A 14,042-nucleotide genomic window follows, 5' to 3' on the forward strand; every position below is an offset into this window, starting at 1 on the left:
CAGTTAATTAAAGGACATAATTTTCCTTCTATTGTTTGCAAAGAAGATATAAAAATTCTTCATTTTCGTCTGTATTTACACAAGATTTTTAAACTATTTACGAACATGGAAATTTAATCTTAAATCAATTCGGAATATTATTTGCTTTCTGTCGGCGATATGTTTTCTGAAGAATAAATGTAGAGGTGTAGACTCTTGGTTTGTTTCATTTAGAAATCCCTCTTGATAAATATTTACAAAATTCAGATAGCAACTATATCAGAATTAATATGACTGCTTCGATGAAATATTAGATTTCAAACAATGAACCCAAATAATGAGTTAACATTTTATTTATTGAATAAGGATATCATAAGACAGCGTAAAAAATACAATTTCGGAATTCCCAGAATATAGAAATAATTAATACAGCAATTTTCTCATGGCAAAAGTCAATGGGGATTCATAATTCAATTGGTACATTCTGTATAGTTATAATGAGAAATATATAGTTTGGAAAGGTTATTGTTTGCATGTAGTAGATATAGATTGGTCATATTATTGATTGCAAAGCACCCCGCAGTTAATTCTCTGACAGAATAGTTTTCAAAGAAGAAAATTAATTCTCTATCAAATTGGCTGAAAATTTAATACGTGGTAGTGCAAACATTCTGATTAAAAGCTCTCATTGTCCAAAAGTCCGAAAATTTATAGTTTCTGGGATACGAAATCTCAAACATAAATAGTAATTATCATTTCCCTATTATGGCCATAACATTAGCAAAAGCCAATGTAGAATACATGGATCGGGATTTGCATATGAAAGCAATGAAAGTTAGATTAACTAATGAAGAAGCTAGAGTATAGAAATAATTCTTGTACGCAATAATTCATACAGTAATTTTCTCATGAATAAAGTTAATTTTGATTACTATAGTATGTATTGTAATAATAAGAAATATTTAATTTCGAAAAGTTATTGTTTACATATGGCGGATAAAGATTGGTAATATTATTGGTTAATAGTAGATAAAGATTTGTAATATTATTGGTTAATAGTAGATAAAGATTTGTAATATTATTGGTTAATACTAGGTAAATTTTGGTAATATTATTAAAGATTGGTATTCTCTGCCAAATATATTTGCTGAAAATTTAATGTGCTTTAGTTTAAAACATTCTTATCAAAAGATTATCATTAAGTCCGAAAATCGATAACTTCCGAGTTAGGAATAGCTTTAAACATAAATAGTAAGTCTCAATTCTCTCTAACAGTTACAACATTAGAATTCTAATGATTAATTAACCAATGTGCACCACATGGAAATTGTCGGATTGAATTTAGCTCATATAACAATCGAAAGTAGGATTAAGTAATGAAAAAGCTTGTAGCACGTCTGAACGTCCAAAGTTAAATGAGTAGATGGCATTACTTCTTCGCATTCATCCTAAGCCAATGCTGGGCGTATCCTGCACCCTTCTCCTCCGTGATTGTTGCCTATATCTTTATGTTCGAAGCTATCTTGGAAACTATTATCGTGGAAACTATCCATTTTTGGATTTAATCTCAATGAGAAATTTCAATCAGAACTGCAACATATTAAATTTTCAGCCAATTTGGCTGAGAATTAATTACAAGATTTGTAAGACTTCCTTTATACAGGGGAGCTATGGAGTTTTATAATCTTATGTCTGCATGTTTTAGCAAGTTGAACCACAATAAGGTGAACAATTTCTTTAAACTTAATTCGGGGCAATGTTGTAGCTAATTAGAAAGATTTTGCATAGCGCCTGTTATTCATGACTGTAATGCAAATCTGATATTCTTACAATTAGCCCGCTAAATTTTGATCATTTGAATGAAAATTACTCTGAGTCATATTTCTTGCGCAATGCATTTTCCAATAAATAATTAGTATCTCCCAAGTTCAGTAAACTCTTTTTCAACATGGACTTCCATAGTGGATAATAGGCACTTGCGTACTGAAAAAAGATAATAATTTTGTCCAAAATTGCACATGATATTGAATCCGCCATCGATGACCTCTAGTTAAGAAAAAAAAACAGTTTAATGCTTTACTTTTTGCGTGCAACTGAAATACCTGTCATGGGAAATTGATTCACCATCTCTCATCTAGACGCGATAAAAGAAAAGAAATTGTAAATTTGAAAAGAAATTGTGTTAAATTATCTTACTTAACATTATGAACTCCCATAACTACACCATTTGTTTGTTAAAAAAATCAATATAGTTATAGGAAACCTTTGCAATAATGCAAATTTATTCCTGTCACTTGGCAGAATTGTAAATTTTCCTCTAAAATTTTACTGTGAATAAAATATAAACTTAATTTTCCCCAGAGCTTACAGTATAAATCTGTATTTTACTCCTACCTTTTGAGAGCTGCTTGTTAAGTCACTATAGTCTTTGTTATTCAAAGCAAGTTTTTTTTTAAAATTCTTTTAATACTTATTTTAACAACTTTATCGTCACGTTAGGTGATACATATATAAACACATTAAATAGAATGCCAAACATAATCCTTAGCATTAATGTGTAATAGTGGAAGTTTAATGCATTAAACTCAATGAATTGAATAGCGTTTAGAGCCACTATTCTAATGAAACAGCCCCCGACAGGTTTCCAAATGGTTAACGCTTCCAATGAATACGTGTAATCCACCATTTGATAATTTACACTGAATAGTCGCGGTGGTTTCAGAAACTGCAGAGGGGATTACTATAAAGTAATATGCCTGAATTGAAGCTCAATTCATATCAATCTGATTGCATGAAAGTGGATTTATTGACCAACTAATTAATGATAATTATATACATGATTTCTGCCATCATTTCATTTGGAAGAATATGACCACTATTAAACTCAATTTAAAGTCATAGGAATATAACTTGAGAGCTTCAAAACTCTCAAATTCACGTTTGAAACAGCATTACATTTCAGATTGGAAATTGTTTTGATTAGATTAATTCAAAAGAATAAAGCTTTATTATTTTTTTTTGAAACGATATTGGATATTAATTCCCTCCTTAACCCCTTAACAATCAGTTAATTTTTAAGAAAACGGTCATAAAATGCCTATTTTTTTGGATTCAGTATTTGTATTACGTATTTGATTATTTTTGACATCTAGCTTAAAATAAACTATCTACAATTACCTTAAAAATATCCTGGTACTGCCATCTGGTGTGTGAAATGAGAAATGAAATTTTTTCCTGGCAAAAGAAATTAATTAGTTTTATTCTTATTGGTGCATTACTACTGAACACTCCAGCTCTGAAATATCACGGGAGCGAGAAATAGAGGGCGAAACCTCACCCCGTCATTTTCACGGGAGCGAGAAGGAAGGGGTTAATTTTATTATCGTCATTCCAGTCTACTTAGAATACTTTTTTAATTTCAGAGATGACATCTGGCAATATAACTCACTTTTTCAGTTGATTGTTCTAAACGTGGAGTCTATTGTTACACTCTACGTTAACGTGTAAAAATTTCTTTAAAAGCATTTAAGACGAATCAAAATGAGCAATGGTAATCCAAGTTACCCACAATATTGAGTAACTTAGACCAGCAGTAAGAATTTAAATACAGATTGGAAATTGTTTTTATTAGATTAATTCAAAAGAATAAGGCTTTATTTTTTTGTTGAAACGATACTGGATATTAATTCCTTCCTTAATTTTATTACCGTCATTTCAGTTTACTTAGAATACTTTTTTAATTTAAGATATCTGGCAATATAACTCACATTTTCAGTTGATTGTTCTTAGCTTGGAGTCACTCTACATTAACGTGTATAATTTTTTTAAAGCATTTAAGACGAATCAGAATAAGTAATGGTGATCCAAGTTAACCGCAATATTGAGTAACTTAGAACAGCAGTAAGAATTTAATTTCAGATTGGAAATGGTTTTTATTAGATTAATTCAAAAGAATAAGGCTTTATTTATTTATTTTTGTTAAAACGATACTAGATATCAATTCCTTCCTTAATTTTATTATCGGCATCCCAGTTTACTCAGAATACTTTTTTAATTTCAGAGAAGACATCTGGCAGTATAACTCACTTTTTCAGTTGATTGTTCTAAACTTGGAGTCTATTGTTACACTCTACGTTAACGTGTGTAAATTTTTGCAAAATCATTTCAAACGAATCAAAATAGGTAATGGTGATCCAAGTTACCCACAATATTAAGTAACTTAGACCAGCAGTAAGAATTTAATATTTGACTTATGGCAGTTAGTAATGGGTTAGCTAAGGGTTATAATGAATACTTCTCAAATATGTATTAAAAAGGAACTGTTAAAAGTATTTTCTAACAGTTTGATTTTAGGAAGTTTAATTATTATTAAAAAAATAAAATCTAAACATGTCAGGAAATTTATCGTTCTAATCTACGTGATTACAATCGCTCATGTGACAACTATAGCTCAGTTTCAACTATTACTATTTAAAAAACTAATCACCTTTTTAAGAAAGATAATACATTTGTGACCTGTTATGTATGTTGTGAATAGCAATATTATAACCGACAAAGCATATAGTATATAAAATAGCAGCAACGGATGACGCAAATGTATGGTTTGTAACGGTATGGTTTGTAAAATAATTTTCCAAAAATCCATTGAAAATGTAACTTTTTATATTCCTTACTGAATTTTCTCTTTTTACAGTAATTAATTACTGGAATAATTACAGTAAAAAAAGAAAATTTTCTATGTTTTAATAAATCATAATTGTCACAACAACAAAACATGGGGGAAAATGTGTTTTTAAATCTATGTTACATTATAAAAGAGCTAGAAATAATGACGACATAATATCTTAAGAAAATAAATTAACCCATTTTTCTATTTCGAACTTTATCATTAATTATCAAAGCAAATTATTTAATGAATATTAGATGAACGTAATTGTGATGATAAAACTATGATTTGCATATTATACAATACTTTCATTTCTAATTAAAAGTAATTACATAAAATAGCTATTAAAACTCTAATATTTTTGAAATATTAATCGATACTATTTAATTGAGTGTTATTTTAAAAATGAGTATAATTTACGTTTGGTAATAAGCAATTTACTAATTAAGAGTAATGATAAACTTTCTTTTGCAGATATTGTTTTACAAATAATACAAGTCTAAAAAACAATTATTCTTTGTTCCTAATTCTCCTTCTTAAAACATAATTAATAAGTAAATAATGAACAAATGAAGCAAGTTTATTGTTACCACTTCATTAAACTCATAGAAAAAAAATATAGGCAGTTTTTAGAAATTGAGACATAGTTTTTTTTAGGGACAATATTAATTTGATAGCATACAAAGAAATTATCATTAATTAGTGAAGAATAGAATATTCATTATGGTACGAATTGTCGAAGGAAATTAATAAACAACATTCTTTTTGATTTATTAAGTATCATAAAAAAGGCTTTATACATTTTTTTAAAATGGTTTTATCTATGTAGTTATTGCAAAGATTTTAAATGTAACTTTTAAATTTTTTTTCCATGTTTGTAGGTATTGTTCAGATTTAAGAAGATAGCAGCGGCACCGCAAAAGAAATAAGCCATTTGACCATATCATGTTATCAATTTTATTTAAAGAAAAGAAGTATGGAATTCTTAAAATTATTTTTTGTCTATTTTGAAATATTATCTTAATAACTATAAGGATTTTTTTTTGTATTTTTTTAGTGATAATTAAATTTGAAACGTCATGTTTGGTTAGGCAATTCAGTACTCGTTAGAAACTATGTTTGTGATATACCTTATAAAATGAAACATTTCATTTTCATCAAAAGATATAAAGGTGAACCTTAATTACATTTTTTAAATAATTTAATTTTTTGCTTTTGCTTTACTAAATGTTTCTTTCTGCTTGAGCTTCTTGGAATCATATATTTTATATTTTATGATGATAATAGCTAAAGAAAGTAATATTTAACCCTTTGACGGTTATGAACGAGTTCGACTCGCAATCGAATCGTGCTTCATAATGCGCTCAAACGAGTTCCGCTAGGGAGCAAGATTTCGACCGTAATGCTTGGTAACGAGCACTACTCGCGTAGTGAAATTTTCCCCCAATGTACGCTGACGAGCTGAGCTCGTTCGCCATTATTATTCTGCCTTGTCCATGTTAAAAACGAATCCTACTCACGAAACGTAGTTAGTTTTACTGCCTACAGATGGCAATACGGGTTCCATGAATTTCTTTTCATAATGAAGGGGGAATTAATTTTTTTACCTTGTTCTTTTTATGCGTACTTTTGGGCGTTTTTTAGGGTGTTTGTGAAGTAAAATGGCTGAAAAGAGAAAGTTAGAAAATTATGATGATGATTATGATTGGGATACAGAAAGCTTATCAAGTTTTGAGTCTGATGAAGACTCTGTTCAGAGTATTTAAGTAATTACTGTATTTAAATGCTTCATAAAGTTTTACATTAGTTGTATTTATTTGGTCCTTTTAATTTAATATTTGTCTTATATTTATAATTAACTATTATTTATATAATTGATTATAATCATTTATCATTTACTATTATTAATAATTATCATTTATTATTTTAAAGTACGTAAAAACTGTTATTTATGTACTACAAATACTTTAAGAAACTTTTAAAACGCGTGAGGTGAGCTATCTACGGCATAGCCCGATATGTCAAGTTGCTCCGCTTTGTAAAATAGTATTTTCTTGTGGTAGTGAAATTTAAGTTACTTTCAGTTTAGTATTTTTCCTTTTAAGTAATTTTTTCATCACTAAAAGTCAAAAATTATAAGTATCATATAAAATGCAACGTTAAAGCAACAATCTACTGGTTACTCTATTAAAAAGTAAGCGTAACTGTCCTTCTCCAACGAATTTTACTACATAATTTGCTACCACTTTATTATAACAATTCCAGAAAGTGGAGCAGTTGGCACAGCCAAGGAAGGGTGACATTTTTGGAAGAACGGCGGGGGAAAACAGCTACCACTTTCGACTACTGTTTGCTCGTAATACTGCGCGAATTAATGAAACGAAAACTGCTCATTTCCCTAACCGTCAAAGGGTTAAAACAGAAAATAATAATTAGATTAAAAAAAAGACTTTTTTTTTTGTTTAAATCCAGTAGAACTATTTGCAAAAAATTAGATTACCTACAGAAAATTTGAAACAAACGAAAAATTGAATGTTAACCAGTTAAGCTCGCTTAAAGTGTAAACACGCCAAACCATTCTTGATTGAGGTTTATTTGACGCGTTTAATTGTAGAATAAAAAAATTACCATTAGCTACCAAAACTCAAAATTAATAAAAATATCAAATATATATTGCCAATAGTACAGCTAAGTGCTTTATGTAGGATTCCATACATACATACATCCGAATCTAAACGGCGAGCGATGAATTGTATAAACACTTAGCAGAGAAAATGCTGATCATTTACGATACAAGGTAGAGTGACAACGATAAAAAATTATGGTCAAAACTACCAGAATATGGTAAAATTTACCTTTTTTCTGGCTCTATAAGAACGCCAAAAATCTCGGAAATTTTTACTGAACTGCATTGGTAATATTTTTGATAAAATTACCAATAAAATAGGGTTTCATAATGTGTTACTAAATTTTGTAAATATTGTCAAATTTGATAGTTTCATCATGATACCTTAGAGAATGGCATAAATACCATACATTCGGTTAAATTTAGTTTTTGATTTTATATTTTATATCCAAATATGTACATATACAATAACATTGTAATGTTTGAATATGTAATATGTATAATAATTTTGAAAACCAGAATTATCGATAAACCCTTAATAAATGACCGGGGCAATTGCTGAATGAAGGGCTTAAATACTGTATATTTTGGTTTTTATTACAAGAATTATGGTTTTGTTTTACTAGAAATATTATTAACGTAGTACGGCAATTTTACTATGTCCATTTTCTCCGTGTAGAAACTCTTACGAATTTGAATAGGAGTAGAAAAAATAAGATTACGAAGCATTCGATTCAAAAACTGTCTAATCCTCGTTTTTGAAGTATCAGAAGCAAGGTTGAAAGTAAGACGGAAATGAAGAAATCCTTGGTGCAAAATCATTCCATTTGTAGCTGGTTTTCGCAAGGGGTTTAAAAACTCTTACTATTCTTAATTATAACTATTGTCATTATTGTTCAATTTATTTTGGTTTAAAAATAGTTTCATATATATGTTATAATTGTTAAAAACTTTTGGGTATAAGTTTTTCGTAAGATTTCTAACAGCCATCATTTCTATCTTGCCAAGCATTTGATTTGTCATTGAATGTCACATGTCTCATATATATGTGATAGGTGTTAAATATTCGATCCGTCATTGAATGTCACATGTCTCATATACATGCTATAAGTGTTAAAAATTTTTGGGTGTAAGTGTTTCGTAAAGTTTCTAATAGAAAGATTTGACAAGCTCTCAATCAGTCATTGAATGTCACATGTCTCATATAAATGTTATAAGTGTTAAAAATATTTTTGGTTGCACGTTTTTCGTGAAATTTATAATAGAAAGATTTGCCAAGCGTTCGATCCGTCATTGAATGTCGCATGTCTGATATATGTTATAAGTGTAAAAAATATTATTGGTTGTATGTTTTTCGTAAAATTTATAATAGAAAGATTTGTCTAACGATTGATTTGTATACGTACGTCATTAATTGACTTAAATTCGGGACTCTATGAGGAATTTTTGAAATAAAATCCTATGTTTAACCGGTTAATTCAGTTCTACTTTTTTAATAGCATTAGAATCATCCGTGTTAAAACTCACTTTCTATACCAAATTTTAAACAAGAACTCAACACAACAATAGCAACGCATGACCCAGCACCTATAGCTCACAAGCCTTTTTCATTCTTTGATTTAAAATCTACGAAACAACGATGATCATGTACAGTCTGTTAGTAACAATTTATAATGTTATTTTATAGTCACGTATTTTATGTGGTATTTTTGCTACTATTCACACAATATTTCAACTCAATATTTTATGACAGCGTCTTATATTCATGTGATATTCATGTAATTTTGTGATTATTTACTCTATTTCTAAACTAAATATTTTATAATAGTTTCACTTATCTATATAATATATGTTGGTACCACTTGTTATAATACCATGTGCTATGGTACTATTTATAAATATATTGAATTCTTTCTTAACACTAGAAAGACTGAATCTTAGTATATACCTATATTGCCCTAAAGCAGTCAAAATGACTGGATTGTAAAATAATAAATAATGTGTAAAGAAATTTGTTTAAAGTTAATTTTTAATATTTTTATATTATTTACTAGCTAATTATTAGTAAATATTTACAATAAAAAAATTATATGTTGTACAAAATACTAAGAAATTGTGTCATTATATACATCACTGTTTTTCTAATTGAAATTAAAAGCAGTCAAAGGGACTTCCTTAGGCAATCTAGTGTTAAATAAACAATATAATACATAATTTGTATTAAAACCAATATTATTTCAAAATCATGCATTTACTTACCCTGTAGTAGGCCTGGATTATCTTAATTCAGAAAAGTGTCAACATTTGACAAAATGAGCTATGACTTAAGTATGGTTGCAGAATAATGTCTGAAAATAATATAAAAGGAAACTTACCCTTTTATGCTAAAACGAGGATTTTCATATCAAATATCATATTCATATTCAATAATTTTATATACATTATTTTTTACTTACTTTTAAACAGCAACAAGCCTACACCATTTTATTCCTACTGTATTACTGTAAAAAATAAATTCCATGCACCATTCTATCCAGCGTTGATATACAGTAATATCTAAACAAAACTTCAAGCAACTATTGAAGTAATTTATGTAGGAGAGAGTCGGGTAGCCCCGCTCACTTAAGGAGTATTATTATATTTCTGTATAATATTGAGTAATAATCAATATTTTTGTATGTTTCTATTGTTTTATCATCTAATTAAACAATGCAAAAAGAATAAACCAAAAAAAGAATAGTTTAACTTAAAAAAATAGAAATTTAAAAAAGCATGTTTTTCAGCTCTTTTCAAAATGTGTCGGGTAGCCCCCGCCCAGTTACAAAAATTATGTTTTTTGACTGTTTTTTCAGGTGAAAATGAAAGTGACCAATGTATTGACAATAGGTAAACCTCGTTTATCATTTTTATCACAAAATCATTTTATTTCTTACATATTTATATACTTTTAGTCAATTCTATCATTTAATAACAATCATTTAATAACAACAATATTTGTTGTTAAAAATGCATATAACATTCAAATTTGAAGCAATAAAATAATAATCTTCGCAACCGTACATTTATCGACGAAATAAAATTGGTCGTTGATACCCGACATTCATGTGAGCGGGGCTACCCGAAATCCAATTTTTTTGTAAATTTGTAATTACTCGAACAATTTTTCAAACATAGACTTCTTTCTTTGTGCAAATTAAACTTAAGACTACATACTTTAATGCTGCATATATAGAAAACATTATTTTTTTAGCATTAAAATGAAGTTTAATCGAAACATTCAACCAATTTTTCTTAATTTCATGACTACTGTATTCAACATATTTTCAAAACTATTGTTTACCATGCTAACAGCTGCATAAATACTTGAAACTTTGAAAATAGTCTTTTTTTAATATAGTAATTAATGTCCGATGGCCCATTGACTTGTAAAAATATTCTATACATATGAAATTGACAGTGGGCGGGACTACCCGACACTCCCCTATATATAAGAGAGTTGTTTTTTAAGTAATGGCCGTTTCGTTATGTTAACTAATAGGTGGCACGTGTGGTGCAACGAGTGCTTATGTCGTGTCCCGGCATTCATTTTATTTCATTTTATAACCGTTATTGAACAGCCGATCCAATTTTGGGGCTTACGGTTACTAATGTTCATCTCCATAGCCTTATAATTTTGAACCCAATACAGAAGATAGGGAAACTCCAGGATCAAGTATTGGGGGAAATTTGCTTTCGTGGAGGACTTTCTGATGGAACTAACCCGCATTTGCGTTACATGGAGAGGGAAAACCACGAGAACCTCCCACGGTTAGCGGACCCTAATCCATGATCCGTCTACCACTAAGGATATTTTATGTCGCACTGTGGTCGGATATAGCCGGATGCAGAATTCGTATCGACCAGTCATTCTTGGGATTCGTTGAACAGTCGACCCAATTTTTGAGTTAACAACTACTATGTTCAACTCCGTCGCTTTGTAATTTTGAACCCAATCCGGAAGAGAAGTGAACCCCTGGATCAAATATTGGGAGAAGCTAACCCTCTTGAAAGACGTTTTGGTGGAACAAACCAGCATTTGTGTTACACGGCGGGAAAAAGAAAGAGAAAACCTCTCACGGTTAGTCTGATAACAAGGGGACTCTACCCCATGATCCGTCTACCACTGAGGATACTTCACGTCAGCACTGTGATCGCTGTTCGTATCGACCAGCCATCGCCGGGATCGAACTCGGTTCGCCCTATTGGAAGGCAAACGCTCTCATCCCCTGAGCCTTGTGGGTAAACTGAACTGTCAGTTCCGTGTCTTTAAAACGTTCAAATTTAACAAATCGCCCGCAGCGCACGAGATACGATCAGTGATGCTTTTTCAGTCCGCATAAAACCTGCCAGCTGCATACATTCACTGGCAGATTTGTGAAGTAGCAAAATTCCCTGCTATACTGACAGGGAATTATGCTACTATTTGGCAATGTTTTTCTCCGCAGCTCAGATCCGAGCTTTATTGGATACTTTTTTTTTGGAAAGTTTTGGATCACCCTTCCTTACACTTCGAACCTTGCCCTAAGTGATTTTCATCTTTTCCGATTTTCCAAACATCATTTTGGCTGCAATCATTACAACGATGACGAATACATGAAAACGGCAGTGACCGCTTGGTTAACGGAGCAGGCTGCATGTTTGTATGAAGAGGGTATTGTAAATCTAGTTTCAATTTATGATAAGTGTTTACACGAACTTGGTAATTATGCTGAAAAAAAGAAGCGCATGTAGAATCTGAAAAACAATTTGTTTCTTGCAAATTTTCTTTCGTTTGGTTTTTATTTACTAACGGCTCTTACTTAAAACCCTCGTAAATACACTCTATAACAAAAAAATCGACGCACCAGGAAGGAGTTGTCCGATTGACACGAAAATTGGTGGATAGGAAGCCAACGTACAGAATAGTAAATGATTAAAATGTCTGAACAATTGAATAATTTATTGCTGAGTTACAGTAACAAGTTCAATAAGGTGTTGACCCGCCTCTAGCCTGGATACTAGCTGCCACACGGCGTGGCATAGACTGATAAATCTCCCGGATGGTCTCTTGCGGTATTTCCTGCCAAATTCGATCCAATTGTCGAACGAGGTTATCAACATTCCGTGCCAGATGCAATCGTCTTCCCATCATATCCCAGACATGTTCGATGGGAGAGAGATCTGGTGATCTGGCAGGCCAAGGAAGAGTTTGACAAGCTTGCAGGCAGCTCATAGCAACACGTGCCGTATGTGGTCTGGCATTGTCCTGCTGAAAAACCAGCCCAGGGTGCTGCAAAAGGAACGGTAGCAAAACAGGTCTTAGGATGTCGTCGACGTACCGCTGTGCAGTAAGTGTACCTCTAATGACGACCAAAGGGGTCCGGCTGTCAAAGGAAATGGCACCCCAGACCATAATACCTTGTTGAGGGCCGGTGTAGCGTGCTATAGTGAAGGCAGGATCCTTGCCTCTGCCCTGTGCGTCTCCAATACGTCTTCGATGATCGTCAGGACACAGTTGGAAGCAAGATTCGTCGCTAAAGACTACACGTCCCAAGTAGGCAGGATCCTTGCCTCTGCCCTGTGCGTCTCCAATACGTCTTCGATGATCGTCAGGACACAGTTGGAAGCAAGATTCGTCGCTAAAGACTACACGTCCCAAGTAGGCATCATTCCAGCCATATCTGTGCAAACCATTCATGCATACGAAATTTCAAAGCAATAGGATGTGCTTCTTGGTGCGTCGATTTTTTTGTTATAGAGTGCATATATATTTATATTGGACAGCCGACCGGCCTGTGTACAAGTCCGGGAACTGGAGTTGCTTCAGAAAGGTTCTGGGTTCGAATCTCGGGTAAGGCATGGATGTTCTTTAATTATCCGTACTAATTGTCCTTACTATGGGAGCAGCGTTGGCCCACCTAATATGGTACCCCTGGAAAAGTGGCCAACAAATCTGCCCTTCAGATGCCCGTATGACTAAAGGTCATTCCCCCGGCGGGCATTGGAAAGTAAAAAATATATTGGACAATTTTATTTTCTTAGGAATAAAAGATTTTAACGGTGCGTGAGGCATATTTATTTTATGAAAGATAAAACATTTCAAGTTATCAATATATTTCGCTATAAGTATAGATGAGATCAAATAATCCTTAATTGTTTGATAATCTCTCTTAATTAGTCTAACATTTAAAATCTAAATGAACATTTATTCGCGAACAAAAACACGCAGTGTATAGCTGTGAATCTCTTAATCTTGAATAACAAAAAGAAACACAACCAATTGTAAATAAAAAGAAGAGTTAGCTTTTGCTGTAAAAGGTTAACTTCTGAATGAGACTGAATGATAAGTGTGTACTTTGTCCTGTAACGAAATCGGAGGACTTAAATAGAAAGCACATGTCGAGCACAGCTGCTCAGCAATTTATGAAAAGCAAAGCCTCTACAGACGTATCTTAATCCCCTTTTCAACGAAAAGGAAAACTTTTTCCAAGAATTAAGCGTTTTCCTTTTTTCATTAGCATTTATTGGAGATTAACATTTCCGAAAATGCTTGTTACGAGCTTTTTAAGGAATTATATTTAAAAGATGATTGTTGCCAATTTAAGAGTTTTCTTACTCCTTTTTGATTTATTAGAAGGAAAATTTTGAGAATCTTGAGTATTACATTTCATTTTTGATTTAAAATTGAGGATACTTAAGTTTTGCTTGTTAAGATACTTTGTTAAAATTTTTAAATTATAGATTTGTTTCAAA

The 14,042-nt window shown here is 31.4% G+C and overlaps 1 protein-coding gene across 3 annotated transcripts in view; it reads right to left on the reverse strand.

The window, feature by feature from the left end:
• LOC107439647 (5-hydroxytryptamine receptor-like) overlaps nt 1-14,042 on the reverse strand; it is a 497,423-nt gene that overhangs the window by 293,851 nt on the left and 189,530 nt on the right. The window contains exon 3 of one of the 3 annotated variants that reach the window (XM_071188195.2): nt 9,531-9,619. The exons of the other annotated variants lie outside the window; for them this stretch is intronic. The gene's annotated coding sequence lies outside the window, so the exon portion shown is untranslated. The remainder of the gene's footprint in view (nt 1-9,530; nt 9,620-14,042) is intronic. 3 annotated transcript variants of the gene reach the window in all.

Source organism: Parasteatoda tepidariorum, chromosome 12 (assembly GCF_982258835.1).
Source record: "Parasteatoda tepidariorum strain Cologne lab strain chromosome 12, Ptep-v5.0, whole genome shotgun sequence".
NCBI classification, from domain to species: Eukaryota; Metazoa; Arthropoda; class Arachnida; order Araneae; family Theridiidae; genus Parasteatoda; species Parasteatoda tepidariorum.